Raw genomic sequence first — 24,906 nt, forward strand, 5'->3', positions numbered from 1 at the left:
CTGGCATGAGCATTTCTACCTGGCACACTTTACTCAGTTAGAGATGCAGTCATAACAGGACCAGTGTGTTGCATACTTATGCAGTGGTATGTCTTTTGTGGAAAACGTCTCAGTGATTTCAGAAGTTTTCCTGTCTTGCACACAGTTTTTTGTTTTTGTTTTGGAGAGGGGAAGAGCATAGGAGAACCTAGGAAAATTAAAATACAAAAATTTAACAAAATATAGAAGTTGAATGTTTACAATGGCAAAAAACCCAGGACATGCAAATTTTATGGTTCTCATCAGAAGCAACAATGCTAATTTTCTCATACTACACGTTTTAAACTTTATTACTACTTTACTGTAGCATTCCAACATAATTCAAAATACTAATGTGTAATAATATGGACACATTAAAGTTATGAGTATTTAACTCAGGCATTTCCTATTTTTGTGTTCTTAAAGTCAAAACTGTGCTGTTGCAGTAACCACATTTTGCATTTAATTTCTTACACAGAGGCAGCACTCCCATTACCTTTTAACTAGGGAGCTCTCTAAGCTGGTGTATTCCCTCCGCTCCAGTCCTGCTTCCAGGAGGCAGAGCTTCTGCAAGTGACCTCACAGACTTGGCCAATCCGCTCGATTAGACGCTGTGATGCTATTCCTGAAAGTTCCCTTCCCGAGGGTGGCACTTCGGGGAATAACATTGAATGCTTTCTATTTTTAGTGAGCAGGCCAAGCGCTTTGTCCCCAGCCCTGCCAGCTAACCCTAATTCAACTTGTCGGGAAGGAGAGGGAAACATTTGCAGTTCAGCAGGAGAAATGACTGAAATCCTCTCGAGTGAATCCCTGACAAAGGATGTGCTAGGCAGAGTGTCCCTCGCGAAGGACGCCTTAGGCACACATCACGCTGCTAACTCTGTAACGCTGCTAGAGTCAAAAAGAGGGTGGGTGGGGGAACGGCTTTGTGCGGCTCCATCTTTTCTCTCTCAGTCGCTCCAGGTCAGTTTTGCTCAGTTTACAGTCAGAGCGACCTGCTTTGGCTCCCCTCAGCCGGGCACACGCAGCCTGGGCTTGGCCCCTACGCCTGGGGCAGCACAGCCCTGGCGACCTAGCTCCTCCTGGGTCTTGGCCGGCCCCGGCTTACAGCGCTCAGGTGTGCGCCGGCGGGTCCGGGTCCTGGCCCAGCCAGGGGCCCGATCCTGGCCGTCCAGCAGCTTTGGCGGCTCGGCCGTTAGGAGCGGGGCCCAGACCCCCCAAACTTTGCGGGCTGGGGAGGGAGGAGCCGCCCCACGCCAGCCCAGCCCCGCTCCCGGCCGGAGCGAGGGGGAGTCCAGGGGCCCGCCCCTCCCGGCCGATCCCGGCCGCGGCTGGCAGGCAGGAAGGGAAGGGGAGGGGTGTGTAGCAGGGGGAGGGGCCGTTGCTGCTGCCGCCACCGCCGCCGGGCTGAGGAGAGGTAGGAGCGCCGGGGCCTTGGGCACGTCCGGCCGGCCCGGGGGAGGGGTGAGGAAGAGGAAGGGGGGGACTCGGCCCCTCACGAGGACGCAGCCGCCCGCATCCGCCGGGGAGGGGGCAGAGCGCGCGGGGGAGCCAACCGCCGCCGCCGAGACAAAGAGCGGAGCCCGCCTGGGAGACCCCCCCTCCGTTCCGCCGCCGCTGCCATTACTGCTCCGCTCCCGCCCCGCCGCCGGAGAGCGCCGGGCCCCCGGCCCGAGGTGAGAGCGGGGCCCGCCGGGAGGGGACGGCGCCTGCCGCAAACTTGTGGCTGCCGCTGCTGGGGAGTTGGGCGGCCCCGGGGGGCGCTGCCGGGCCTAGAGCCCCTTTCCCCGCGCGGGGGGGAGCCCCGGGGGGCGGGATGGGAGGGACTCGGGCGGGGGCGGCGAGCCTGGGGCCGCAGGAAGGCGGCGGGGGGAGGGTGTTTCGCTGCCACGTTCGGCCGCTGTGTCTGCGGGGAGGCCGCCCGGTCCGGCCGATGGAGCCGCCGCACAAGCGCCTTGTCCTCGCGGAGTTTTGTGTGTGTGTGTCTGACAGCAGCTGCTGCTTTGTAGCCGGGTCCGTGCTGGGGAAGGGGCAGGGCAGAGCCGCGCGGCGGCTGCGTCTCTAGCCGGGCTCTGGGACTCGCCGGGCTCGCCGCCTCACCCTGCTCTGCGAGCTGACCCCGGAGGCGAGCTGCTTCTAACATGGTTTAAATTAAGTGCAGCCCAGGTCTCGCTGTGTAGCTCAGAGCCCGACAAGCAAAGGGGCAGAAAACAATGCTCAGCTAGGACTCCAATGATAACCCCGTCAATAAAATAACCAGTCTTAAAATATGGCCAGTTCCTGATGTGATGATAAATCGCGAATAAAGATTGTGTGAATATAATAAAAGCAAATCGGCAAAGGAAAAACTGATTATTTGCATTTCTGTTTTTAATAATTTCAGCATCTGCAATTTAGTAGGAATATTTAGCCGAGGTCAAGTAGCACCTAGTACTTTAACATTTAAGACGAAATAAGTTTACAGTCTAATGGAAAGTTGGTATCGTGTAAAGTTTTCAGAAGAGTTTAATGTGGTATTCGAAACATTGACAAGCATTAGTATTCAAAAATTAACTGTCATTTGTTTACTAGGAGTGGAACTCCATTTTTATATATAGTGATACATGTTTATAAAACATTTGTAGAGAATATTAGATCCTTTGTACCTATTTAATAAGTCAAACCCAGCACATGACACAGTTAAACAAAGCCAAAACAACCTTCAGAGGCTTCAATACAGGAATATTCTGATGTTTATATTTGATGATTTTTAACTTTGTATATGTATCTAAAACTGTATTTCACTTTTGTAGAAACTCTGTTACATTTAATGCCATTGAAGTCAGTACATTGTAGTAGGCTGATACTTCCCAATTATGTTAGTGTTATGGTAGCCAGACTAGTAATCAGTAATACTGAGCAATCTACAGGTGCTGGGGACGGGGGATCAAACTAATACCTCAATTAAAGATTTGATGTAGGTTAATAAAAAGCAATCCAAAACCAAACCTACAGATATCCTTCTGTGAAACTCTGTGTGGGCAGAATAGGTTAGTAATTCAGCTTAGAATTGCAACTTTGATTAATCTCCATGTAATGTAGTTTGTATGGTATTTCGTGTCTCCTGTTAGAGGACCATTGCACTGTAAATAGCTGTGTATATTGAAATGAAGTTGTGAACTAAATATTGAATTTAACTTAAAATTGTTCTTTTTTTCCTGTGGTGGTTTAAAAATTTGAGTGCCAGCTACATTTTTTATTTAATTTTGCCCTTTGCGTGTCTGGATTCCATTTCTGTTTCCACTTTCTTATTTGGCCTGGAGTGGTAGTTGTCTCTGAAGGCCATACTATTGCTGTAGCAGCTTACTGAACAATAGGAAATCAGACTTCTTTTCAGTGATGGCACAGTAGTGTTGTCCTAATGCCATGTATACAAGTTAGCTCTGCCATGTTTGGCTTCTGTTCTCCAGAACTTGGGCCAGTAACTTAGAATGGAGGAGAAGTCTAGGTTTTTAAGCGCTTACCAGATGAGGGCTTCTTAGAAAGGGTCTCTTTTTAGCTTAACAATATTTCCTCTGGGAAGTGTCATTACCCTGCTGTCTGCTGCAACTGCTCTTAAGCAATCTTAGCCTGTCATCACCGCTTAGGAACTATGATGCCAATACATCTTATATTTGGATTGTAGACATAACTGTAACTACAAAATAAGATTTAGGTAGCTTAGTGATTTTAGTGCTTCTGAAAGATATTGTCTTTACAACTCTGAAAACTGAAATCTTCTATCTGACCCCAGCAGTTAGATTTTTCAGTTTATATTTCAAGTTTTGCTATCCCACCAGTATGTCCCAATGGAGAGCATTTCAGTCTTCATAACTATTCCTTGTTTTCTTTGCTGTGACTTTCAACAAGGACGCCAGTTGTGCAGAGGATATTTGAGAGCAGAGGTGGAGATTGGAGGCACCCTTGCCTACTGTCATCCAGACTAAAATTTGCAAATAATTGTTTATAGGTCAGTGAACAGCCTTAAGATGGTAAACATTTTGACACTGGCTGTGTCAGCTGTATTTGAATTGTTGCCCAGAGGTGAAAGGCATATTCCAGCTCCTTGAGCCAGATAATAATCTTCCAAATCTTCTTTCCCTTGCTCTCTTGCAAAAGAAACAAAGGTTGTAATTAGTCATCTACCTTCTGCATGGTTCCTTATATTGACCTCTCTGTAGTAGGTGTCTGATAAATTTGAAACTCCAGCATCTCAGTGGCTCCTGTAACAGAGGGAACTTACTATCTCTTCTTCTTTTTCCTATCTTCATTTCCCTTGAAAGCCTCCTGATAGCTCTCTGTAGTTGGGTGAGAGAGGTCCGTGCCAGTCTACACCTCTCCTAGCATCTCCTGGCTGCTGCAAGGGGAGAGAGCAGAACAAAGGTCTGATATTCTTTTCTTCCCTATAATTTATTCTTATTGTGTTCTCTTCCACTGTTGATAGCTGTTGTATATTCCTTTGCTGATATTCCTCAGCAGTGGCCTAAAATTTGCGATTTCAGCAGCTTCATTTTTGGCTACATTTCTGAACAGCAATCATAAAACTGACTAGAGTTGTCTGTTCCTTAACAGGGCTCCTTCTTGGTGGAGTTACTCAGGGTGCTGCTGCTTGGCAAGTTGTGAGCTGCAGCAGCATCAGAACTGGCTACAGACTCATGGACACAGTACTGTATTAGTGTACATTTGGCTCAGGGTTGAAAGACTGTTTTTAGGACCACTTATCAGGGAAAACTTTCCACTTAACCTGATAAATGGATTTTTCATGGCATGGTTGTAATCATTACTTTTTCTGTGTTAGGAATTTTAGTTGTGGAACTAGTCAAAAGATTTGAAGTAATTTCCCAGTGGTTTTCTATAAATTTAGTTTCTCTAGTGTTTTTAGTTTGAATTCAAAGTGAATTTAGTAGTGGTGAAAGATCCTGGATAGACCTCATTGGACACAGTGCTCCATCAAAATAGCTTAGCTTGGTTTTGGAGGGCTAGCCTCTGGGGATGGGCGAAGTTGCTGTGGAGGCAAACTGCTTTTTCACTTCCCTTAAAAGAAAATACCTAAAGAAAATGCATTTTTTTTTACCATGTTTAAGGTATGCATAAATACCACTATTCCTTCAGTTTCCATAGGGTGAGATGTTGTAAACACTCACAAGTTAAGTGGAGTGGTACCTCTATTAATGTTTGAATGGAATATCTCCGTGGAAAACTCAGCTGTTCTTGGTTATTTAGTAGGTAGCATTTTTTCCTCTAAGTGCTGACCTACACAGCGAGTTGCTGTGTGGCAAACCAGGGTGAGACTATAGCACATCAGCTTGCTGTTCAGTAATGTGTCCTGTGTGGACATTATTAAGCACAGTTAAAGTCTTGGAGTTCAGCTTAGCTTGAAACTATAGTTTGCCAAGTCTCATACTTCAGGATTTTTGCTTGGCTAACTATGCTTTCAGGCCAAGTTGCGCTCCAGAACTTTCAGTGCACAGTAGCAGTGTCCGCACAGGATGTTACTGCGTGGTAAGTTGATGTGCTATTCACAACCTGGCTTGCTGTGTGGTAACTAGATGTATAGAAAAGCCAGTCAGCTAAATCAATTTCCCGTGCTGGTACGGCACTGTTATGAGATACCATCTTCTGGAAGAGATATTAAAAAAGGTCCCGATGACTTGTGGTCATTAAACAACCCATAGCACTTTTTGCAAGACTATGAGTGTTGCCCCAGGTGTTCCAAGCCAATTTCCATTTTAGATAATTCCATTTTATCTACCAAAATCTGCCTGCAGTTGCTATTAGATACATTAGCCAGTTTATCCTAAATTATTGTGTAGTGGAGGTCTGTATAGGTAAACTGATCATATATTTCACTTTAATAGTGGGTGAAGCAATTCTTTATGGTGTTTAGTTTTTTAAAGTGATTTGAAATTTCTCGTGCTGAAGGGGCTACATAAATGTATGATTTGTTATTTTTAATTAATACAAATGAAACAAATTCATTTATAGTGCATGAAATGGAATAGAAAGTTGAATTATAAGAACAGGTCTGTAAAGTATTCATCTTCTACATAGCAGATGAATTTGTTTCCATTGTTGACAAAAGAATGGATCCTAAATTTTGAACCCATGAGAAAAAACGCTTCTTGTATAGCGAGTTGGTTCAGCAGCGTACATTTTTAAGATTTAGTATGCTTTATTAAGTGTATAAGCTCAAGTGTGGATACATTTTTTTTATTTGAAGTTATCAACATTATTAATTTAAAACTGTTCTAAATATGCATAGAAACAAGAAGAGTGTACCAGCCACTTTACTAAAAGTGTTGAATTTGAAAAATACTGAATGTTAGCCAATAATTTTTCAAGTGTCCACTGTATTAGGTAGACTGTAACAGTGTTTTGTGCATGTCAGAAATAAGCTTTATATGGCAATGTGATTTTCTTTTCTGCCTAGTGGATGAGGTCAGCGTCAAAAGTGATGTAAGTTTCAATGTGGTGATATTCGCAGTATAAATACATACAAGTTGAAGTAGGTAAAACTCAAGATGACCATGCAGTGGTCTAGGAAGGACAGCTTTCAAAGTCTTCTAAGGAATGTAGATACAAATATACATTACATTAATGTAGTGTCTGAGTTGGAAAATTTAAATACATAGAAATCAGAAAAGTGTTTCTTCAGCAACTTTAACCTCAGCCATGTTGCATCTAAGAAGTGTTTTAGGTAACTCTTTATGTAGTGCAATGCAGATATTGAGATATACAGTATGTCGAGTATGGTCAAGATCCATTGATCTAGGAAACATAGTCTAGGTCTGCTTTTCAAATCAGGGAGGGCCCTTTGAAGTGAATGCTTTTATTTTTAAATAAATGTCTTTACTCCTGATTGAAAGGCAGGTTGGGAGCTAGGATATGGTCCATAATCTGTCAGTAGTGCAGTAAGTCTCCTAGCGAACAGCTTGGAAACCGTGGTGGTCAGCACACCTTCTCCTTTTTGCCACCTTGTCAAAGGATTCTACTTGGATTATTTTTTAAGTGCTCATAATGGGTTGGATGCAGTACAAGACTTGGTTCCTATCCCAAATATCTTAGTTTGAACTGATCAACAATAAAAGAAAAAGCACTTGCAGACCTAAAGGGACATTTTGTTTTACAAATTTATTTTACTGTGTATTTTTTAAGAAGGGGAGAGTGATAGCATTTTTCCTGATGTGGATTAATGTTTTGGGGATGCTGAAAGGTCCAGATTATTTGTGACTGATTTTTATTTTAATAGAAAAAGGGATACACGTAGATATAGAAGCTTTTTTAATGGACAGAGATTGAGGACTGTGTTCAGTAAAGCAAGTGCACTAAATCCCATCCTTTTTATAGTAGGTGGGTAGGTGCTTTTCATTTTCTCAGCTGCTAACAGCTTTTGCTTTACACGGGAGTTGGCTGCTTTCCTTAGTAATGGCAGCAGTCTTCTTACAGTAGCTGTGGGTCAGGCTGACACAAATATGGGTATTCAGTCCAACTTGGAGCCATCAACAGGAAGATGGATGGGGGCAGGGTTTGGTAAAGGGAAGTGTACTGCTTCTTATGCTGTGGCAAGAAGCTAGATTCTACTAACACTGGAGGTTGCTAGCTGCTTAATACTGAAAGTTACCAACACTGATCTCCATAGAAAAGGACTGAGTTTGTTTTTGGAATGATTGCAGTTATCAGCTATAGTGTCTTTTATTTATTTTTAAAAGAGGTCATTAAATGTTGAAGAGCAGCTGGCTGTTCATAATTGGCTTAGATAATTTTGAGAAGAAAATATTTTTTAAAAATTATATTAAATATATCAAATTAAATGTATTGTTATAAAGATCTGAACAGCAAAGAAATACCACGTTTTAAAGCCTTTCATTCCATATGATTGCCAAAGTACTTTAAAAACAATACAACATTACTTCAGTCATCACTGAAGTTTTAGCCACCTCTGTGGTAAAATATATCAGTTTAACCACCCTCAGCTACACTACACTAGGAATATAGGGCAGAAAACGAAGACCACTAAATCCAGTTGACATTACAGGAGTAATTTAGGAAGGCAGAGTATAACTTACCATTTTAATAATAATTTATTTTGAACTTCTATCTAAGACTATGGAGGTATCTTAGAGACATTAATGAATTAAGACTGCCACTTGCTGAATCAATAGCACCACTTCTTAGAGGAAAACTGAGTACAGAGCAGAATGTATCCTCCTTAGCTTTTAGTTCTGGTGAGAGGACAACCTAATGTAGTATAGATGTAGGGTCTTCCCCTTCCTTTCTTCAAATTGCAGTGTGTGTTGATTTGGTGTTTTCTGTTTCTCATCTTCATTATACATCTTGGTTGATATCCAGTGTCAACCTAAATGAATGCAGTTTGAAAGAAATTCAGTGCTTCGTTGAAAAGCTGGTGCCATTTTTTATAGTGATCAGGGAAGGATTTTTCAACCTTTCAGTGCAAAAAGCAGTACATGTATTTGTAGACAACATTTTGGGGCTGCACTTTGTTAATCTGTCATAATGACAAACCACATGTTCATTTTCCTGGCCGTATGATGTACTTCCAAACGTAATAAAAGGGTTACTAAATTTCACAACTATTGCATGATGAAGTGACAAGGATTCTGGATTCTATGGAGTGGAAATACAGACGGCTATAAGTTAATGCTGCCCCACAACTTAGTAAAATTTATTGTAGAATTCTTTCATCTCTTCAGTGGAGCAGAAATACAAGATCCTATTGTAATTTAAAGTTTGCATTTGTCCAATAACTAATGTATAAAATTGGATTGGCTGGAAAAAATACTAAATTCAATAAAAATGGCATTGAACATTTACTTTTGCCAATTAAAACCACATTTTGTTTCATTTTAAGACTCCCTTTTAATCAGTTTAAAAATTTATAAGCTGTTGCAAATGTGTACAATATTTACTTAACTCCCTTTTAGAAAAAGTATGAAGCAGCAAAAATTTGAGCATATTGTGTCAGAAGAAAGCATTTATTAGCTTTATTTAAAATTTTTGAAGCATTGGCAACAACTAGTCAATGTATCAACCTCACTCTTCAGTTTTGCAATTAAGGGAGGAGCAAGAAGCTGACTCATGGAGGTCATGGGAAGGAGAGGAGAAGAAACCCAGCAGTGATACAAAAGTTCCTATTTTTTGTTGTTTAGCTTTGACTAACATTTATCAGTAAAGTTGCAGCTTCAGTTGGGCATCTCTTTTGGCTTAAACCAAAACTCCGAAGTTTTGAAAACCTAGAAAAGAATCTATACGTAATGACTGCGTAACTTGAAGGCATAGTACTTCAGTTGTACTATTGCATGGCAACTCAGTTTAAATAAGATGAAACTGACCGTAATATACAGGTTTTATGGTACAGTTGTGTATTCTCTTATCAGTGAAAAATGTCGTCTATGCACCTTCTGTAGCATTAAAGAATTAGAAGTTGGTGGCAGCTAATTGTTGCAGTTACTCTCTTCCCATTTGTTCTGTTTTGATACCATATCCTTCGTTAGTCAGCCTTACACAGATTCCCCCATAATCCTGTTTAAGACTTACTTTGTCAAATTTATAGATTTGTCAAATAAAATATGTTGAAGTCAATGATTATTGTTTTCTTTTCTTGTCTCTTTTCAACAGGCTTGTGTTTTTAAATTAAAAATAATGACAAAATGAATACAATATTATGGCTACCAAAGGAAAACAATGAGAATTTCAAGCATAAAGGTTGAATGCAAAAATATTTAAGTAAGCGCTTAATGTTAAATATTTTCTTTACAAGAAATGTGAATCATTAAGAATCTAAATTTACCAAGTGCTCCCTTTTTTCCAGTTTTTAATTTTTTGATGACTTGTCACTGCTTAGCTCTGTCGGATTTTGTAGTTACTCTGACTCTATTAACAGTGCTGTGATTGTACAAAATATTTCTATTGTGGACTTACTTTTACATTAAATTTTGAATTCCATTTAACATCTGTAAAGAGAAAAATTAACACTACTATCTCAAATAATAAACATTATAATAAGGGATCTGCCCTCCGCTTGACACTGAATGATTAACATTTTCTTACGTCAAAAGACTTTGTTTTATAATATTGAGGATTTTGAATGACCTAATTTGAGAATATTAGGAGTTTAATCAGATATCTGTGTAAGGGTTATGTAATTTGTATTTGTTTTAAAATTGGGTTGTAATCAAGCTTGTGTTTAGCACAAGTATCAGAAGATGACCCATTTTAATAAGCAATCAAGCTATTAAGGGATGCATGTGGAATCTTAATGATCTGAAATTATATAGTGTCACAGGGGTAGCCATGTTAGTCTGGATCTGTAAAAGCAGCAAAGAGTCCTGTGTCACCTTATAGACTAATAGACGTATTGGAGCATGAGCTTTCGTGGATGAATACCCACTTCATCGGAAATTATATAGTCTTACTTTAAAAGAACACTAGCCTGTCCATTAAGCTGTGATGTTTAAAGTTGTTTGTATGGCTGAATGTGCATTTTTTTTTTTACCTTTACTGTCTTGTAATATCATTGTTCATAGCTATTTCATAATCTTTTGCTCTTTTTCTCTTTTAAACATGTGGATGTTCATTTTGCTAAATTTTTAAACATTTTTCTTTCCCCTCACAGAACTGGGGAATCAGAAAGATAGTCTTACTGTGATTTAAAAGCAGTGTCAAAACATTCTTAATTTTTCTTTATCATTTGCATCCTAACTAGCATATTGTGACAGTGGTCTGGGATAACTGAGGCACTTTATGCCTGATGAGTAGTCCTATTGAAGTGAATGGGCCTAGTTATAGTGTGTAAGGTTAAGAACCTTTGAAAATCTTCGCAGGATCAGGGCCTAAGTTGCATCGTAGATCAGATGTTCTCTAGTCATGCTTTTTTAATTTGTCAAAGTGCATATGCTAAGTTGTATGATGAACTTTTGGTAGCCATGCAATTTAAGTAGTCAACTTATATTTACAGCCAGATTCTGTACCCCTGCATAGTGCCTTGCAATTGATTTAATGGGATTGCTTGTGGAGTGAGAATACCCTTACTCATTAAGTACTTTCAGAATCTATTAAAGAACGTGAATGAATCAAAGAGGGCTTAATCCAATGCCTGCTGAAGTCAATAGAGAAAGAGAAGGATTGATAATTGGGGGGCAAATAGGAAAAGGAACATTTTCTGTACTATATGGATGATTTTTTTTGAAAACTGGAAAACTGGGCAAGGGTAAAACATAGGCAATAGATTAAAAAGCAGAAAAATTAATTTGAAAATAGATATTGGGTTTTAAAAATTGAAAAATATAAATTAAAATAAAACAGCAAAATAAAAAAAATAAAAACCCATTTAAGTTGACCCATTCAGTGGTCCACTTAAGTCTATGGGATTGTTCAGAATGTACAGTATAAAGATATAAGTATGTAAATCTTAGTGAGCTCAGGGCTGAAGAAATTTTATGGTCTTGAACACTGACCTTCCAAAGAGTATCCAAATCTTTTTATTTTCTAAATAGGATATATTAAAAAAAAAATCACAATAGATATTTTAAGTAGAGTACAAAGACTTCTTTCCGATCTTCAACAATTGTTAAATTCCTTTAATTTGCCTTTCAGAATAGGTCTGGTCATAATTTATTTTTGTTCTTTGATTTCCTTTTTTTGACTACTGAAATGGAGTTTAGATATTTTGGAATTTGGATTCTTCTGAAATTTATTTTGGTTTAAGGAAAAAAACAAACAAGTCTGTCATAGCACAATGTAAAGCAGATGATGAAAAATGATTGTCGCTTATAGTGTCATGGCTGGGAAGGATTAATTAAAATGGATATAGTCTACTTTTTATATGTATTATATAATTTTACCTTTAATATAATAGAGACCACTTTTGCAGAATTGCATTCAATCATTAATATACTTAATAGATAACATTAGAAGCAGTCTAGAATTCAATAGGCTATATTGTTGTTGCAAGTAAGAATGAAAATCTGGTATACCTTCACTTGAAATTATCTGACTACAGCAGAGCCTCAGTTTAGGGTACTTTCCCACCAGGAAGTAGCTTAATGAAAAACATCTAGGGATGGGGGTTCTCTTTCTTTGTTGCGTAATCATATTTTTGCAATTTAATACTTTTTATGCACATTCGATCTCGATGTGGGAGGAGTATATCGTTTGAGCCAGTTTCCATTTATTCTACTAGTATATAATCCAAACTGTTCCATTGGTCATAGATTAATGATTTTAAATGTAAGGCACTCAGGGTTGTGTTACAATTGTTTGAACTATATTACAGAGAGAATCACAAAAGTTTTAACGGCAGTGTTAGGCCAGTTTCCTAGACTGTGTTTTTTATTTTTACTTTCAGGTACGATTGCTTTTCGGTCTGAGGGGTGCATAAAATCTAGGGGCATCATGACCACTTTCTCTTTCTTTATTACTAGATGGGAAAAGACTCAAACCGTTTTGGTTTTATAAAATAGGGTTAGTAGTGTGGAAGAACCTGAGAGCCTCTGGGGAAAAAGATACTGTTTTTTTCCTCCCTCCGCTCCCCAGGGACTATGCCCTGTTTGTTTCTGAATCTTCAATCCTATACCCCCGAACTGAAATTGAGCAATCATTGAATATACATGCGTTTCAATACATTCATCATATGAACTAAAGGGACACTGATAACTATGCATTTTTAAAAACTGATTTTTAGAAAAAAAACTTTTTCTGATAGAGCACCTTTTTACAGAGTTTGTTCTGAAATTAGTGCTTGAGACTTTAAAAAAAAAAAAAGGTGTTTTTCTGCTTCCCTGATATTTACAAAGAGACTTTGGTAGACTTTAGATAATTAAGTTCAGACTTTCTCAGGTCCAGCTCTTCTCTTTGTATATGCACCTGCCTGCTGCATTTCTAGTTTAATCAGTGCAGTGTTCCTACTTAACACCTTATTGAAGGACTTTGGGGGAGAGTAGCCATATGAGCTGTTTCAGAGCAGTGCATAAGAGTGATAGTGCCATTTTAGTGCATGACATGGGAAGTGTACGTGCCCATCAACAAAACTGATTCTGTAGAGTGCTATCAAATACCAAAATAAACAAGCTGGAAGTTTTTTCTCCCTCCAGTCTTTCAGTTTCAGCAGTGTTAAGTATTAATCTGCTATTGGTACAAAATTTTCAGGTTGCGATATGATTTTTCAAGCTGACAGTGTTTCTTGTAATGTGGATATGACTGTGCCTCACAAATTGTCGTTTGAAGCTTATCTGAAGATGGGGGGGCTCTCAATATGCTGTCACAGGAGGAGAGATTCAGTTTATAGACTTAATAGTAAGATCTGTTGCTCCCCTACATAACAGCATAAGTAAGACATTTTGGAGGAAGGAAAGTGCAGGTTTTCTTACCCATTTTCAAATGTGGCTTTTTTGGGAGGCTGTTAACTTTAAAATTACAAGACTTAGGTAACTGATACTACTTCCACTATACTGGACTTGTAGATTGCTTACAGTTTGGGAGAAACAATTGGCAAATCACATGAGATATATGTATACACAACTATTTTCCGCAATGGATTGTGAGTTTTTAAAATTATTAGTACAGAACTGATATCGGAATAAACCATTTTGAGATATTGCTTCAGGTTACATAGTGAAAATAGATTTGATATCTTACTCAAATTGAAGGATATTTCATAACTTTTCCAGATGCCAAAACTAGTATTTATATAGCTATATACACTCAAAGATTGAGGTAATTTTTGTGTGATTTTGAGGATTCATATAAACTTTATTTTAAAGGTTTTTGTAATAGTAAATGTAAAAGAAATAATAGCATAAAAAATTTTGTGTAAAAGGTAAATATTTGTCAAAAGGCTGATTCCCCCCCGGAAGTAGAAACAAATGAAAGCTTGACATGAGGGATGGTGTGTGGTGAGGGCTGTGAAAAAAATGCACTCAGCAGAAACTGATTATTTTAATGATGTATCTAAGGTACTACTGACATATTATCTAAACACCATACTTTGAATAAGGATGGTACTAGGAGTAGATTTAGTGTGCTGTGGCAGTTCTTAAGGCTAAACTTGGCCTGGTTTATATAGATTTATATATGACTAATTTTTATAGATGTAACTTTCTTAATTTTAAAATGCTTAACTTCTAAGTACTATAAAAATAATGCAGCATATTTATATAAGTTATTAGTGGCACTGTTTCTGTATTGTTTAAATTGTAAGTTCCAGCAATAGCATATGTCTTTTCAAAAGCTATCCAATTAAAAATAGTCTTAAAACTATTCCACAACCTTCAAGAATATTTTTGTTTTAAGACATTATAATGTTAAAGATTTTTTATCAGATTTTTAGAAGTTGATCAGCACACTGTTTTACACATTGTTCTTCAGCTAAAGTGTATAGTTCTAAATCTATATAAAAACATTTAGGAAGAAGGCATATGTATTTCCTATGTATCTGAATTACTTGCTTACTATAAAAAGAGAGCATCCTGTTACATCTATATTAGATGTGTTTTTGCTTCTTACATCAACACAATTGTCAACTAATATCTGATTGCAAAATCTTTCTTGCTATTGAATATATAATATACCAAGAACACAACCTGATATTTCAGATGCCAAGTGGAGTTTACAGTTCTAGCAGTTGGAGTGAGTTTGAGAAGTAAGCTGTTGCGAGTGGATAAATATAGAACCCCACAGTGCCACTCCTAGGAAATTTCTGCCCTACAAGCGTTACTGTTCTGTAGCGTATGTGTCTGTGACAGTTTAAGGCATCCATGCTCTAACAGCGATTTTTAATTGTTGACATAGATTGGAAGCAATATGGCTGTATAATACTATTCTATAACAGGGTTATAGTCCAGTGCACCCTTACAATGTTTAAAAAAAAAAAGGGGGAAAACAGACACTGAGAGCCCTGGCAGACACCTGTCTTAAGGCATATTTCTCTCATGTAGATGCACCCTTAGAGTTGTTTTTGGCAAATAACATTTTATTTTAACAGCACTGAATAATTATGCTCTAAAACTAAACTTTCAGCCATTGCAAACCCAGTTAAATAGATTAAAAATTCATTCGGAGATGGATGTAAATAATCACTTAAATGATTAGTGGGGTGGGGAAGGAGATTCTACCACCAACTCCATAACTACTGGTAATGCAGATCCCTTTTTCTTCTCTCTCTCTTATTGTCTCCTCACTATCCTTCTACATGGAATTCTTGTAGTAGAGAATGGGTCAGTTTCCTTAGCAGTTTAATCTTTGAAATGTGGAGATTGGCTAAGGTTATATCTTAGTGATAACTACAACATGTCTACATAGATAAAAACACTTCATAAATATTGACTTATGCCAATATTATAAATGTTCTGTAATTGATTCTAGAAGGATTTGCTTTTATTTATGATAGAATTTTAGTAGGCATGTCATTTATTCATTAACGGAAAATTGAAAAAAATACTACTTGGCCTTAGATTCTTGTCGTTGGTCAGTCTTTTCCCACCACTGTTTTTCTTCTGCACCATTTTTTGCATAGATATAACTAGGAATAGACCACTGAATGGCTTGACTCTGAATGACATATTTTGGGATCACCTCTAACTCCACTGACATACAAGATAGGAAGTAGTACATCACCAATTAAAAGAAGAAAACATTAAATTGTAAACTTTGGTCCAAAACCTATTTATCTTATTTGAGAAGTTAGTTCCACTGACTTAAATAAGAATAATGTGAGCATGGTTTGACCCTACAGATGAGTGCTCACTAAGTGTACTTTCTATACCAGGATCTCAGACTCAATTTATCTTAGGGCCAGTGCCAGTCCTCAAATCCTCCCAGTGGTCCAATAATGTCACTGAAGATGGTGTTCAGAAAAAAAAAGTTTATATTGTATTTTATATTTCAAATTTCTTAGAAATAATAAAACTGTCATTCATAGAACTTTATACAATTCTTCGCCTGCCAGAGAGTTTTTAGTGTTTGCCAGACACCTGGCAATGCTTCATTTCTGTCAGTTTGTTGTTTGGCCTCAGTGACAGAACGGTTGAAACCTTCAGGATTGCAGCAAGGTGTGTATCAGATAGTTGTGTTTGGTATTTTGACTTGTTTATATTCATTGTGGAAAAAAATGACACTACCTCCATGCCTCCGTGCCTGGTGACTAGAGATGCTGCCTCCGTGGCTGACTCCATTCAGTGATGGTGTTTCTATCCCTCTCCCCCAACCAATGGGAGCTGCGGGGGAGCAGTGCCTGCAACAGACATTGCCGGCATTGTGTCTGCATGCGTCTCTCCTCTGTGGGCCGCAGTGGGGAGTTTCTCGGGTCGAAGAGGAGAACCCTATTCTATACAATTAAATGGTCAAAATGCTCAGAGGCATCTGAGAGTATTGAGATGAGGATACATTTAGCTCCTCTGTGAAGCAGAGGTACAAAAACAATTATACAGATGTGAAACTTCTCTTTTTTCTGTAACATGTATTCTGTCCTGGCATCAAGGCATTAGGTTGGGCTCAGCTAGAGACTAGTTTCCCCAAATATTTCCAGTTATTAAACCTTACCAAAATACTTTCCATTACATATAGTAACATTTTCAGATTTAGAAAAATCATAAATGTTTTATACTGTTCTATATTAAGTAGTACATTTTGGGTTTACTGCAAGTGGTTTTAAAACATCTAACTTTAGAGGATCAAAAATGAATGTCATGTTTTATTACATACCTGTAGAGAGTTTTCTATGCTTCCACAACTAATTTTTATTCTCTAATCTCATTGTTCTCACACTTTGTCCTTTCTCCTTTACTAATTACACTGTACAGTCTGTTATGCAGACCTCTTTTGAAGCTTGGTTTCCTCTTTCATATCTCAGCCCCAAGTAAACTCCCTTCTGCCTTAGAGTGGTGACCAGTATTAGGTTGCCACTGTAAATTGCCTTAGAACTTCATGTGCTCTCATTAAGCCCCTTCTGAAGTTACGTTGAGGTCTATAGGCAGTTGAGTAAGTCCTGCCTGGCACTGTTATGGAGTACCCTGTTAAAGATATGCATTGTAGGATCAGTGGAGCGGCTGTTCTATGTTGCTCCTTAATCTGGAAAGAGCCATTCCATTAAAATAACTGTGAATGGCACAGAATGTTGGGATGAAGGTGTATTTATTTTACCCTGGTTTTAGTTTCTCATTTTTCTATGTGGGATAGTGCTCTAGTGATCTTTAGATGATTGCGTGTTTTATTAATTTAAGCTATGGGTGCTCATGGTGCACTGAAGTCAATAGAACCAGTGGCCTTTGTTCTTTAGCAATCATGTTTTATGGGCTTCATCTTGCAATCTGTACTCTGGGTGGAGCCTTGCATCTGAAATGGACCTTATATCAGGCAAATCTTGACCACTGTGGAGTTCCATTTTGTGGACTAGCTTGCGGGATAGGAGCCTGAACTAGACCACTACACAGAAATAAATACATGGTGAATAAATAGGGATAACAAATGGAGTTTGTGTCTGTGGGAGGGGAGACATCAGTAAACACAAGGATGGAAGTTGCCATTGCATGAAATTTACCTGTTCAGAGGGCTAAGGTCAGACCTGTAAACCACTTATGTGACATATAAATCTGGTGGTGGCCTTCTGTCCTGGGGTGAATTTCACTTACAAAGAGCAGGAGCGATGGTAAGCAGCAGCTTTCGGTGGTGGCCCCTCCTTTCTTCCCTTCAAAAGACTTGTTGGTTTCTTAGAGCTGAGCCAAAATTTTGATTTCCATTTCATTGGAAATTTCAGTATTCTTCTTCAAGTGATTGCACATGTCCATTCCATTGTAGGTGTTTGTGTGCTCCAGTGCACAGTTGTCAGAGTTTTTTTTCCCTTTAGTGATACTCATTGGAGTTGCCCTAGTGTCCTCTGCTGCCTTGTGCATGCATAAAGGGAAGACTTGCCCCTGACCCCTCTTCCTTCCTTGTTATTTCCCATGACAATGGCTGGAGCTCCCTGTTCTTGCTTCTGCAAGTCTTTAGGGAAGTCCTGTAAATATTACACGTTGTGTAATTAATTAGTCGTTCATAAAATATTTGTTGTTTTGTGTGGTTCTGGCACCCGGTCTGGGTAGTGGCCTTGGTACTTGAGATGTTCTGTGCTCTCTGGGTTTCAAGCCCTGCCTCTCTGGCAATGTTTAATAGTGACTCTCTCCCCAGCTGCCTTTAGTGCTTGGGGAAAGTCTCACTGTGGGCAGGTCTACACTACAGCCAGGATCGACGCTCTGAGATTGATCCACTGGTGGTTAATTTAGTAGGTCTAGTAAAGACCCGTCGAATCGACTGTAGATCACTTTCCAATTGACACCTGTACTCCACCCCCGACGAGAAGAGTAAGGTAAGTCAACGGGCTGTTTTCTCCTGTCGACCCCAGCAGTGTAGACCCTGCAGTAACTCAACCTAAGGTATGTTGACATAGCCTAAGTGACAAGTGTGCCATTTGTAAGGGCTTTAGGCCGCATTCTAAAAAAGATAGGGCAGCCGGACTAAAACATCTGCTGCTCACATCAGCACTGTGTCTTCCATCTGAGTGATCTACCTTGGTCAGGGTGCTGAGCACTTTGCTAGCGGCTGCTGGTACCAAGACGCAGCTTGACATTGCTGATACCAAGAAAGAGGCATCAGAAATACGATTTGGTGCCAGACTCATCAAAAGACACAAAGAGGTTGATCTCTCTAAAGATTTGGGAGTGCATCTAAGGGGGAAGCACTCCCCAGACTACACCTCTAAATAGGGGAGCTTGTTGATTCTTCAGCTCACTACAGGCTGGTCAAGATTGGCTCCTAAAGCACCGTTGTCAGCATCTCCTTGTGCCATGGTTCTACAGATTGTCTTCCCAGAGAGAAACTGTTTAAGGCTGCTTCGGCACATGGCAGCATGCACTTATGTGGGCCAGTACACCAGATTGTCTCTCAAGGCTGGTTGGCAGATGTGTATTCTCCAGAAAGATATCACATAGATACATTAGTGTACATACGAAGTTACATCCTGTCTTTTATAGATTTGTGGATAGACCCAACCAATATCTGCAAGGGAGTTCCTTTCACCCTCGACAATCTCTTACCTTAGTCGTGGATGCCTGGGTCATGGGAACTCACTTGGGGCCCCTACAGACGCAAGGTGGCTGGTATCCCCAAGATATCAGTCTGCACACAAACATCAGGAAGTTGCGGGCTATCCAATTAGCTTGAATAGTGTTCCTTCCTTGCATCAGTGGGAGAATGTATTGGTTCTGACCAACAATATGACTGCTGTGTTTTATATAAACAAGCGGTAGGGAGACAGGTTTTCTCTACTTTGTCAGGAAACTGTACTATTCTGGGACTTCTGCAATGGCAACTCTGTTTCTGAAAATGGCCTACTTCTTGGGGGTTCAGAAATATGCTAACAGATCGCCTGAGCAGGATATTTATCAGTCACCTTGGTGAGACATAGAAAAATCCATTTTCCAGCTTTGGGGAAAGCTGTTCGTTTGCAACAAAGGAAAATGCAGAATGTTACCAGTTCTCTCCGGAGCGGGACACAGTCTGGGTTCATGGACAGAGGCTTTTTTACTGGTCTGCTGTATGCCTTTCCCCTTAATCTGTCTCCTATCTGAAGTTCTGTGCAAGGTTATACAGGACAAGGCCTGTCTTATACTGATCACCCAGTTAGCCCCGTAAGGGTACACATAGTGGCTGTGTCAGCATTCCACCCTTCTGTGGATAAGTGTTCCCTTTTTTGCAACCCAATCTCACTGTAAGGGATTGGACAGACTGTTTCCACATGTACAGAACTCTATTGCAGTGGTCTCCAAAGTGGGGTGTGCGGCAGGAGGAGCGCTGCTTCGGCAGTTCGGGCGACTTTTTTTTTTTTTTTGCTTGGGACGGCAAAAATAGCAGAGCCGGCCCTACAGCGCGGCAGGGGGGTGCGTGCTCAAAATTTTTTGCCAGATAGGGGTATGTGATCAAAAATGTTTGGGACCACTGCTCTATTGCACCATGGAGCCTGAATCTAGTCTTAACAAAGCTGATTAGTTTCCCCCCCCCCACCCCCAAGACCCTGCTGACCTGCTCTGTTGCATCTTTCAGTGAAGGTAGAGCTTTTAGTAGCCATTACATCAGTCAGAAGACTGGTAGAGTTGAGGATGCTAATATCAGATCCTCCACATACCGTTTTTTTACGCAGATAAAATCAGTAAAAAAGCTTTCTTACAAAAATGGCTTCCTCTTTTCATATGAACCGTGCAATTTTCTTACCAACGTTCTTCCCAAAGCTCATGGTAATAAATGGGAGGAGAGAATGCATACTCTAGATGTTAGAAGAGTATTAGTAGTTTTATCTGGAATTATTACATTTTTCAGGTTTGTCTCAATTGTTCATTGCTTTTGTGGACAAAATGAAGGGCAGTCCTGTTTCCATGCAAAGGATTTCATCATGGATATCTGGTTGTATTTGCCCGTGTTACCAATTGGCTAGCATGAAGCCAACGGATTGAGGCTAAGTTCCTGGCTAGATTCCAAGCAACCTCTGCAGAATTTCTGGCTAACATGCCAATATTAGACACTTGCAATGCGGCAACCGGGTTATTATGTCATACGTTTGCCTCTCACTGTACAATCTCAACAATCTAGAGATGTTGCCAAATTTTAATGAGTGGTCCTTAAGTCCCTGGTCCAAACCCAGCCCTAGTTGGTACTGCTTGTGAGTCTCTTACAGTGGAATGGATGTGCAATCATTTGAAGAATCAAAAATGATTACTAACCTTTCTGTATCTATTGTTCTTGAAGATGTTGCACATGTCCATTTCACGACCCACCCTCTTTACCTCTCCGTTGGAGTTTTTCTAGTAAGAAGGAAGTGGGAGGGCAGGCAGATGACAGGTGGCTTGGCCCTTTATGCCTGTGCGTAGTGCATGAAGTAGCAGAAGGCACTAGCGCTGCCCTGACAGGTACCAGCAAGAGAGAAACTCTGACAGCAATGCACTGGAGTGCACAGATACCTACAGTGGATTAGACGTGTGCAACACGTCTTGAAGAACAATAGGTATGGAAAGGTTAGTAACAGATTTTTTCACATTTGTTTTTCTTTTAAATCAGGGCAAAAAATCAAAGTGTTGCGTTTTTTTTGGCTGAGTGACAAGTTCTGTAAAATTTTAATTTGTAAAAAAATAAATAAAAATTAATTTTGACATTTCCATTTTTGATCAGAACAAAATGTTTTGACATTCCTAAAATGAAATGTTATGGTATGTTTAACAGAACTGAGATGTTTTGTTTTGTGTTGGTTTGACGTTAAACTGCATCTACTAATGGTGCTGCAATGCCTTGTGTGTAGTGTAGTTCCAATGCCTCATGCTGTCACTGTTGCCTGTGGCTTGGCTACCTGGCCTGACAGCATCTACCATGAGGCATCATGTTGTTAGTAAGTGAAGCTACAGTCTACCTTGGGAGATATAGGCTGACCAGGGATCCCTGCCCAGAGGATAGAATGGTGGCGTGAATCACCGAACTATAAATGTAGTTGTCGGACTGATTCCAAACAAAATATATTGGTTCAGTTCAACAAGCCAAATTCTTCTTGATTTGGGTTGAATCAAGAAAATCTAAACAAATAATTTTAGCAAAATCAAAATTTTCCCATTGAAAATTTATATTTTGCAGAAATTTCATTTTATATCAAAATCAGTAAATACCTGTCCAGTTCTGTTGGTGATCTTCTGTCTACACCCTTCTCAGTTTAGTGTCACTCTTTAGTTATTTCCTTACCCAAACCCTTCCTCCTATTATTAAGAACTATCTTTAATCTTTTGGCAGTCACTTAAAGGTAGCCTGGAATTTTTACCTCTCAGATGTTCTTCAGTGTCTTTAGCTACAGCTTCTGATTGTGAGGCTCATGTGTAAGATTGTTCTTCAGTGTCTTTAGCTACAGCTTCTGATGTGTGAGGCTCAAGCTGCAGCTGGCTGAGTGGAAAAAGGAGGAAAAGTTGGAGATCAAGAATCGTAATCTAACACCTCTTAGGAAGGAGAGACAGGGATATATGAGTTGTACTCCAAAACCGTGCGTGTGAGAGAGGGGGGGAGAGAGAGAGAGAGAGAGAATGGTTATTAAGACTACAGATTGGACCTACTTCGAAGATTTTGTTTTTAAAGTAATCTTGCTGGCTTTGTGTGTGTTTCTGATTAGAAGTATGCACAATGTAGATTGATGAGTCATTGTCCCCTCCCATCAGCTATTTACATTTTTTTAGTTTGTCCTTATTCCAAAAAGCAGCAGAAAAGTCATTTTCACATAAACTCACAGGGTGAGTAAACTTGCTCATGGAGGAAAGGCTTTAATTTTCCATTGGTATGTATTTTTTTATAATCGTGTGGACTTACAGAATGTGCTCAGCTAAGATTGATCACTGATGTGTGAAATGACAATTATAGCAATGAAGAGTTTTCTGAGGTGAGTAATATATTTTCATGTATAGCTCACGGCAGTGAGTTTTAATGTGCTGAAGGCCACATTTTCTATTCCCTGTTATTGAAATTTAGTGCTCTTGATCACCTTGCTTAACTTAATCCAAAGGTTTATCTGGAAAATGTTCAAGAAAAAAGCACCAAAACAAGATAGCAATAGCCTTGGAATATGGGAAGAATTATCTTTAAATATAAAATATATGTACAGTGGCTTGAAAAAAATGTATGCAACACCTGGTAGCTCAGTGGCCCCCAAACTGAGGGGCTTGCCCACACCCCAGGGGCACAGAGGAATGTTTGGGGGAGGGGGAGTGGTGAAGCCTGGGCGAGCCCCCATGGAGGGTAGGAAGGGAGCACTGCTTGGCCCTGCCATGCCCCCTACCCACAGGTGCAGCCCCTGCCTGGGTCCCTGGATCCCAGCCCCTGATCATGGCCCCACTCCCGGCCCTGGATCCTGACTGCAGCTCCTGGAGGGGTGGAGATGGTGTGGTGGTGGACAGATTACATTACAAGTAAGGGGTGTGTGTGACATAAGTTTTGAGAACACTGTGGTAACTTGAGGCTAAACCTATTAAGAGTGCAAAATAGCTTTGTCACCATACTTTGAGTTTTAAAGGAATAAAATAGTTGTGTACTGTGTCTAATTATAACATTGACAATATTTTTTTAAATTTAATATATAGTTTTAAATGAAATTTCCTGCATCTTTTCCACTGGATACAGGATGTTTATCTTCTACTTAGACAGCATTGCTTATCTTTCTATTCATATCTAGCATGAATCTCTCATTAGAGGATTGTTACCAAACTGACATTAGGTGCTTAAGGATTGAGTGTATTTCCATTATTCTCCATTTATGGGACTGATTTTGGTTTTGCTTCAACTCAAAGTCACCAGTTGAATTCTTCAACCATTCTGTGAACTGAATTAAAATATGAATCAAGATAAGTGTGTGTGTGCAAATACATTTAAATTACTCTTCTTAGAATTGGATTTAATGCTACACTAAGAAAAGTACGTCTCTGTGGATGGGAATAAAGAAAATCTTGGTTAAAGTAAAAGCAGTTATAGCTGGGAATCCAAGTTTCCTACGAATCCTAACATAGGAATTGCCATCCTAGTGTAACCCTTCTACTGGGTGGAGTCGGCAGCAGTTAGGGTCAGGTTCAATATCTAGGGGGCTCTTTTTATTAATACAACACAGAACCGGCTCGAGCCCAACCAGTAGTCTAGGACAATTGCACACTACCTCTGGGTGCCTCTAGGAGGCAGTACTTCCCCTCTTGCAAATATGGAGTTTGTGTATAGAAAAGAAAATTTTTAATAAAAAGAGGAAAGATACCTGACATTCAGTTGGGAAAACACCACAGGCGTGATTTGAAAACATGACCATGAGCAAAAAACCCACTTCGAGAACGTTGGGCAGTGTCTTTTTGCTCAGTTTCTCACCTTGAGACGTGAAAGCCTACTCACGGTTGTCTGGTCAGCGAAGACCCAGAGTTAAGAGCTGCATTTGTGTGAGTTCACTTCCAATGAGTGGGGGTGGAGGCATCACTCTATGCCTCAGCTGTTGCTGCCATGCCATTCACTCTGCATCTGCATTGCTGCCTGCTGTCATTCCTCTGCTGTGTCAGTGTGCCGTGAGCTGCTGCGTCATCATCCGTTCTGCCACTGGCTGCTGTGTTGTCATTCACGCCGCCACTAGTCTTTCTGTTGCAACCTCTGCTGTGTCTTGAAGTCCTACCACTTAACACAGCTCTCAGTGATTTCAGCTCTCAGTGGGAGAGCCTCACTGCTAGTGCAGTCTGGGTAGTCTTTCATTGTAGACACTGTCCCATAGCAGGCTTATCACCTAGACTTGGTATCAGTGATTTCAGCTCTAGTGATCTGTAACAAAACAAAAGACTCTCAGTTGAGTCTAACCAGTTTTGTTATTAAACAGGGGAGAGGGGGAGGGTCAAATGGTGTCTAGGACTCTAGGTGGAGCCCATATCACCAGGTGACCCCCACTCCCAGGGTGGGTCAAGCACAGCCCTGCCACTCCCACTCACGCAACAAGGGCAGCAATCTTTCATCAGTCCTACACCAAACACCAAAATGATTGGCAGTCCAACAACAGCCAAAAGTGATCACTTGGGCAAAGCAACTCCATCATGCTGTCCACCTAGACAGAGTAAGCATGTCTGTGCAAACAAGGTCAGTTCTTGAAGTCTTTTTTTTCCACAGCTCATCATTATATGCCAGGGGAAGCGCATTCAGAGCCTGCTTACATTAGATCAGCCCAGTTGTCCATCCAATCCAGTATTCAGACTCTAAAAGTGGCTACCACTAGTGACTTCAGAGAAAGGTGGAAGAAACCCTGCAATAGGCATATATGAAATAATCTGCCCCCAGGGAAAGCTAGTTCCT

General features: G+C 40.1%; 1 protein-coding gene across 2 annotated transcripts in view; it reads left to right on the forward strand.

The window, feature by feature from the left end:
* Nucleotides 1-1,436: 1,436 nt before the first annotated feature.
* Nucleotides 1,437-24,906, forward strand: part of NCK2 (NCK adaptor protein 2) — a 166,561-nt gene continuing 143,091 nt past the window's right edge. Inside the window, exon 1 of one of the 2 annotated variants that reach the window (XM_075061294.1) lies at nt 1,437-1,694. The gene's annotated coding sequence lies outside the window, so the exon portion shown is untranslated. Of the gene's footprint in view, nt 1,695-9,681; nt 9,781-24,906 lie in introns of those variants that run through there. The other variant, XM_075061291.1, reaches the window with a different exon arrangement.

This window comes from Chelonoidis abingdonii, chromosome 1 (genome assembly GCF_003597395.2).
Source record: "Chelonoidis abingdonii isolate Lonesome George chromosome 1, CheloAbing_2.0, whole genome shotgun sequence".
Classification (NCBI taxonomy): Eukaryota; Metazoa; Chordata; order Testudines; family Testudinidae; genus Chelonoidis; species Chelonoidis abingdonii.